Source organism: Orycteropus afer, unplaced genomic scaffold, assembly GCF_000298275.1.
Source record: "Orycteropus afer afer isolate SDZICR_OR568_19922 unplaced genomic scaffold, OryAfe1.0 scaffold00320, whole genome shotgun sequence".
Taxonomy (NCBI): Eukaryota; Metazoa; Chordata; class Mammalia; order Tubulidentata; family Orycteropodidae; genus Orycteropus; species Orycteropus afer.
In genome coordinates, this window is record NW_006921907.1 from 2,780,693 (window position 1) to 2,788,642 (window position 7,950).

The following is a 7,950-nucleotide window of genomic DNA, read 5'->3' on the forward strand; positions in this document are numbered from 1 at the left end:
CCACCAGCAGTGTATGAGAGTCCCAATCTCTCCACAACCTCGCCAGCATTTGTTATTTTCTGTCCTGTTGAACTTTGCTACTAGTGCTGGAGCAAGATGGTACCTCATTGTTGTTTTGATTTGCATCTCTCTAATAGCTAGTCTCTGAGATTTTTTATGTATAGGATCATTTCATCTTCAAATAGGGATAGTTTTACTTCTTCCTTGCCAATTTGGGTGCCTTTTATTTTCCTTTCATGCCTTGTTGCTCTGGCTAGGACTTGCAATAAAATACTGAATAAGAGTGGTCACAGAGGGCATCCTTGTCTGCCTCCCATTTGCAAAGGGAAGGCTTCCAGTCTCTTTCCATTGAGAATAATGTTGGCTATTGGTTTTGAGTATATGCCTTTAATTATGTTGAGGAATTTCCCTTCTACGTGTAAGCCGCCATAGTAATGACAGACTGATGGTGGATAAACATATGATTTACTAAGACAAAACTGAAGAGGAATGGTGTCACATTCATCATCAAAGAGAACATCAAGGTCTATCCTGAAGTACAACACTGTCAATGATAGGATAATAACCATATACCTACAAGGAAGACCAATTGATATGACTGTTATTCAGATTTATGTACCAACCACTAATGCCAATGATGAAGAAATTGAAGATTTTTATTAACTTCTGCAGTATGAAATTGATTAAACATGTAGTCATGATGCATTAATAATTACTGATGATTAGAATGTGAAAGTTGGAAACAAAGAAGGATTGGTGGTTAGAAATGTGGCCATGCTGATAGAAATGATATGAGTGATCACATGATAGACTGTTCCAACAACAATGATTCATTTGTTGCTAATACCTTTCTTCCACAGCATAAAAAATACAACTATACTTGTGGACCTCACTAGATGAAATACAGGAATCAAATCAACTACACCTGTGGAAAGAGGCAATAGAGAAGTTCAATATCATCAATTAGAACAAGGCCAGGGGCTGACTGTGGAACAAATCATTACTTGTTCATAGGCAAGTTCAAGTTGAAGCTGAAGAAAATTGAAACAAGGCCACAAGAGCCAAAGTATGATGTTGAGTATATCCCACCTGAACTTACAGACTGTTTAAAGAACAGATTTGACGCATTGCACACTAATTACCAAAGACCAGACAAGTTGTGAGATGATATCAAGGATACCATACATGAGTAAAGCAAAAGGTAATTAAAAAGACAAGAAAGAAAGAAAAAACCAAAACAGATGTCATAAGAGACTGTGAAGATTGTTCTTGAACATAGAGTAGCCAGAGCAAATGGAAGAAATGAAAAGAGCTGAACAGAAGATTTTAAAAGGCAACTCAAGAAGGCAAAGTAAAGTATTATAATGAAATGTGCAAAGACCTGGAGCTAGAAAACCAAAAGGGAAGAACATATTTGGCATTACTCAAGCTGAATGAACTGAAGAAAAAATTCATGCCTTGAGCTGCAATACTGAAGGGTTCTATGGGAAAATACTGAATGATGTAGAAAGCATCAAAGATGATGGAAGGATTACACAGTCATTATACCAAAAGAATTGGTCCTCATTCAGCTATTTCTGGAGGTAGCACATGATCAAGAACCAATGGTATTGAAGGAAGAGCTCCAAGCTGCCCTGATTGTTGTTGTTAGGTGCTGTCGAGTCGTCTCCAACCCACAGCGACTCTATGTACAGCAGAACGAAACACTGCCTGGTCCTGTGCCAGCTCCAGGATTCCTTCTATACCTGAGCGCCTCGTTGTAGCCAGTGTGTCAGTCCATCTTGTTGAGATCCTTCCCCACTTTTGTTGACCTTCCACTTTACCAAGCATGATATCCTCCTCCAGGGAATAGTCTCTTTTTACCACGTAACCAAAGTAGGTGAGATGAAGTCTGGCCATTCTCACTTCCGAGGAGCATTCCAGCTGCACTTCTTCCAGGACAGATTTGTTAGTTCTTTTAGCAGTCCATGGCACTTTCAGCATTCTTCGCCAGCACCACAACTCAAAAGCATTGACTCTTCTTCGGTCTTCCTTATTCATTGTCCAGCTCTCACATGCATATGAGGCGATTGGCTTGTGTCAGGCATACCTTAGTCCTCAAGGAGACATCTTCAGCATTTGAAAGAGGTCTTTTGCAGTTGATTTGCCCAGTGCTGTACTTCGTCTGATATCTTGACTGCTGCTTCCATTGGTGTTGATTGTAGAACCAAGTAATACAAAGTCTTTGACAGCTTCAGTCTTTCCTCCATTTATCATGATGCTGCTTATTGGTCCAGTTGTGAGAATTTTTGTTTTCTTTATATTAAGGTGTAATCCTTACTGCAGACTGTATTCTTCAACCTTTATCAGTAAGTGTGTCGTCCTCCCCACTCTCAGCAAGTAAAGTTGTGTCATCAGCTGTGTCATCAGTGTATCTCAGGTTGTTAATGATTCTTCCTCCAGCCCTGATGCCACATTCTTCTTCATACATTTCCAGTTCTACATATATATATATATATAATATATAATATATATATAATATATAATATATATATAATATATATATAAATATATATATAATGTATGTATGTATTTATCAATTTTATTTGAAGGCTGGAAGCTAGTGGTTTAATTCTCTCCTAAGTCCTGCCTACCTTCCCTACCTCCCAGCCAGGACTCCAGCAGATGTAAAAGAGGCACCCCTCTGGCTGCTGGGGCAAAAGAATTGACAGTGAGGAACACAAGTCATGGCAGGCTGTGGTGCAGAGACATCATGTGGAACATTAATTAAAGTATAGCATTGAGGCTTTGCCACAAGCTTGCCAAACAGGCAAAGAGGCCAGAGGTGAATGGAGAACAATTAGTCTTGAATGGCTGCTTGCAAGCTTTTAAGACCCCAGGCAATACAGAACAAACTAGAAGGAAGGCTAGAAGCACTGAACATGTTATTAGGCCAATTAACTGGGATGTCCCATGAAACTATGACCCTAACACTCCAAACCAAGGAACCAAATACCATGAGGTGTTTGGTTGTATGTACATAAGCAGCCTCAGTAGCTACTTAAAAAAAAAAAAAATGCTGTTTTTGTAAATATGTCTGTCACACAGTTTTTTCCAGTTCAGCTTTTTACAGACGTACACATTATTGACAGCAATTACAATAATGGGTTGTACAGCCCTATCCTTAATCAGTGCATATTTTTCCATCACCATTAACTCCTCTTTTCCCCCTCTCTCCCACTCCTGGTAACCACTAATAAATTTTGATCTCTGCTAAAAAAAAAAAAAAAGAAAGGCTTCAGGAATAGACAGAATACCAATTGAGATATTTTAACAAAGAGATGCAATGCTGGAAGTGTTCACTTGTCTATCCCAAGAAATTTGGAAGACAGATACCTGGACAGCTGACTGGAAGAGACTCATATTTGTGCCCATTCCAAAGAAAGGTGATCCAACAGACTGTGGAAATTATCAAACAATATCATTAATGTCACATACAAGTAAAGTTTTGCTGAAGATAATTCAAATATGATTGCCTTAGTACATAGACAGGGAATTGCCAGAAATTCATGCCAGATTCAGAAGAGGACATGGAATGAAGGATATCATTGCTAATGTCAGTTGGATCTTTGCTGAAAGCAGAGAATACCAGAAAGATATTTGCTTGTGCTTTATTGACTATGCAAAGGCTTACAACTGTGTGGGTCATAACAACTTATGAATGACACTGGAATGGCAGTTCCAAAACACTTCATTGTGCTCATGTGGAACATATACATAGACCAAGAGGCAGTTGTTCAAATAGCACAGGGTTGTATCCTTTCACCAAACATCTGTATGCTAAGAAAATAATCTGAGAAGGTGGACTATATGAAGTAGAATATGACAATAAGATTGGAGGAAGGCTTATTAAAAACCTGTGATATGCAGATGATACAACCTTGATTGGTTAAAGTGAAGAAGACTTGAAGCACTTACTGGTAAAGATCAAAAATTTCAGTATGGATTATACCTGAACATAAAACAAAATCTTCACAACTGGACTAATAAGCAACATCATGATAAATGGAGAAAATATGAAAGATGTGAAGGATTTCATTTTACTTGGATCCACAACCAGCATCCATAAAAGAAGCAGTCAAGAAACTAGACAGTATATTATATTGTGCATATCTGCTGCAAAGGACCTCTTTAAGGCATTGAAAAACAAAGATATCAGTTTGAAGACTATGATGCATCTGATCCCAATCCATAGTCTTTCTAATCATCTTATATGCATATGAAAGCTGGACAATGAAATGGAAGACTGAAGAAGAATTGATACCTTTGTGTAGTGGTATTTGTGACGAATATTGGATGTACTGTGGACTGCCAGAGGAGCTCTGGTAGTGTAGTGCCTAAGGCACTTGACTGCTAACCAGAAGGCTGGCGGTTCAAACCCACCAGCCACTCCTCGGAAGGAAGGTTGGGCAATCTACTTCTGTAGAGATACCTCCTCGGAAACCCAAGGAGGGGTCACTACGAGTCAAATTCGACTCGATGGCACATAACAACAACAACAACATGGACTGCCAGAAGAATGAACAAATCTGTTTTGGAAAACATACAACCTGAATGGTCCTTAGAATCAAGGATGGCGAGATTTCTGCTTGTGTACTTTGGATATGTCATTAGGACCAGTCTCTGAGGAAAAACATGTTTTTGTAAAGTCGAGGGTGAGGGATTGTTACAGTGGCTGCAACAATGGGCTCAAACTTAGCCGATTGTGAGACTGGTGTAGGACCAGGCAGTGTTCTATTCTGTTGTACATAGGGTCACTATGAGTTGGAAATGACTCCGTGGGACTTAACAATACAACAAGAATTTTAGACATGTTTTTCCTAATCATTCCCTCCATGAAATTTTAATACCACAAGTAATTGGTGTATTTGTTACTTGTGAGGTACTTGATGTATATCTGTGCTTTACACATGAAGAAAGTAAGAATTTTTTCACTTTCTCCCTCAAGAACCCATTTTTTCCCCTTGGGGGCGATATCACCCCCGTTGAGAAGGCACTATATAATGATGTTTTGAGGGTTTTCCCCCATCTCAGCTACTCCCCAAGTGATCACTGAACTGTTTGCTCAATCCCTGATCTGTTGCATAACTTTTGACCCAGGGAAAGAAACCTTGATTTCGAGATAACAACAAGCATTCCAGTTGAAGAAAGGCTGCGTTTACCATAGAGCCCAGCTGCAGGTCAAGCCTGGGCAGACCTCAGCCTGAGGAAGTCCGGTGGCTTCTTTCTGTGCACACTAGTTTTTTTGTGTGACCTGCCTCGAAGGACCTTGAATGCAATGCTTGATGCTCAGCATTCCTCATGAGAAACCTGAGGAGGATCCTAAAAAGACAGCCACAGTTTTCCTACTGCCTGCCGCCAGGTTTCCCGAGGGCCAGTTCTTGGGCTAAGATTTTTTTAATATACTGCAGTGTCCAAGGTTTCAAACACTGCTTTGGTTTTCTGTAGTGTCGAAGAGCTAGAGATTGTGCGAATGAAGAAAGGTGGTGGTAGAAGGGATGGGTGAAAGAGAAAGAGAAAAGGGAGGGAAGACTGGAGGGATAGAGGAGAGAATGGGGGAAGAGAAAGAGCTCTAGTGAACATGGGAAGGAAGAGAAAGGAGAGAGGAGGGAGAGAAAGTGTCAGGGGAAGAGCAAGGGCTTTGTAATCACACAACTGGCTTTGTGACCTTGGGAAGTCATTTACATACCCTGTGCCATAACTTCCTCATCTGTAAAGGGGCAAAATAACTGTGTAAGCATTTTTATTATTACACACACATGTTAGTAATAAGAGGGATTGTTGTTGTTGTTATGTGCCGTCGAGTCAGCCCCGACTCATAGCGACCCCTCCTTGGGTTTCCGAGACAGTATCACTACGGAAGTAGGATTGCCCAACCTTCCTTCCGAGGAGTGGCTTGCTAGTCAAGTTCTGGGTTGTTACTTTTTTTCCCTTAGAAAGGGCTTTTCTGGGCTCAGCCACGAGGCATTCCAGAACCTCAGGAGCAAAGGCTGATGGGAGAAGACCCGTTAGTGTTCTCACGGACCTCATAGGTAGCACTCCTTTTCCTCACAGTAGTTTTGAACCCATTGAGAATTAGAAAGGAGTCTACAGATGGAGACCCATGTTGTTGTCGTTGTCCTTATGTGCCATCGAGTCAGACCTGACTCATAGCGACCCCTCCTTGAGTTTCCGAGGCAGTATCACTATGGAGGTAGATTGCCCCATCTTCCTTCCAAGGAGTGGCTGGTAGGTTTGAACCGCCAGCCTTCTGGTTAGCAGTCAAGTGCCTTAGGCACTATGCTACCAGAACTCCTGATGGAGACCCATATATGGCCCTAATTGCTGATAAGTGGTGCTTTGGAGGATGTAGCTTCTCTTTGAACAAACTTCTCTTTGAATAGAATTTAACCATCAGCCTCCAGAACACCAGAATTGGGCAGCTTTCCCATGTGGAGAAAAATTCCCCCCTGTGAGTAGCCCCTAAGAGAAGGCTAAGAGGAAGGAGCCCTGTTTCTCCTTCCAAACTCACCACCCTGGCAGGAATGTGTGAGGGAGTCAGAGAGGCCAGGTGTGTTGTGCTAATGATGTCCCTCAAGGTGTACAAGATAAATCGAGGGTGGGTTAGGGATGAACCTCCCCCTCCAATGGGCTCAAAGTCAGGAATGAGAGGTGAGAGAACTGCAAGACTTAATGAGACCCTAAAACTGGCCCTGAAGTGGGAGGAAGGGATTGCGTGTGTTGGGAAATGTTGAACAGTTGGTTCTCTGGGGAAGAAAAAGAAAATTACGGAAGGGTCTAAGTTTTATTGATATAAAGGATGTGTAACACATGATGTATAAATAATAATAGAATATACAATACTCTTTCTTGTAAATTCCACATAGCCCATTGATTGTCCCAGAATGTTCTCATCAATGTTTGCTCAACTCCTGTATCCATTGTCAGCTTATGGTTGCAGTTCAACCTTGATTTGACACCTGGAGTAATTTCCACCATACAGACAAAAATAGACGGGAATAACCTCTAGAGCACAGGAAATAGTAAAATGTAGCAAGGTAATTAAAGAGTGATGAGTCTTGAGCATTTATTAACTTTGTTTGTAATGTAAATTATTTAATTGTAAGTTTATATCGTTTGAGTTTTAATAAGGGTTGTGTTCTTGCAAATTCCTGACAGTTCATCCATCAGCTTCTGCTCCAGGATGCCACTGATGGACACTACGGCCCTAGATGCACCATGGATAGTTGTGGCAAGTTGCAGTCAGTCCTTGGGGGAGGAGAGATCTGGGTGGCCCCTGGAGAGTGAGGGACTGGTTGGACGGCTTGTAAGAAGGAGGGATGGCATCCAGCAGGCGGCAGTGTGGTTCCAGGTGGTCCCTTATCTAGAGGAATAAGGAAAGTGGCTACCTCTGGGGGCTGAGGGTTGTGTTTTTGGGAGGCTCCGCTCTAGGCATTGGACCAGGAAGCGCTGCATGTTCAGAAGCTAAAACAGAGCACAGTGCTGCTGCTGGAGATGGGGTCGGGGAGACACTGCCTGCTCTACTGTCATCTGGCTGCGGGACAGAGGACTAAGGCTCATTCCAGCTGCCTGCCCTCTGCTCATCTGGCTACAGGTCAGAGGGGAAGGCCCACTCCAGGCCCCACTCTCTGGTGGGACAAAGACTCACCCCAGACAGATTGCGAAATTGGGCCAAGGAACTGAGTAAGACAGAACTTAGTTTTCAAAATGGACTTCAGGGCCTACAGTTGAGATGGGCCTGTAGTTGGGGAGACCAACACTAGAAACAAACCAGAATTTTCTAGAAAGGTAAACTGTGTGGAGCTTTGCAGGGCGTAAGCAGAACCACAATCTTTGCATTTTCAAACTGTTCTCTCTCTCTCTCTCTCTCTCTCTCTCTCTTTTTTTTCCCCCCACAGGCCCTGTGGTTGA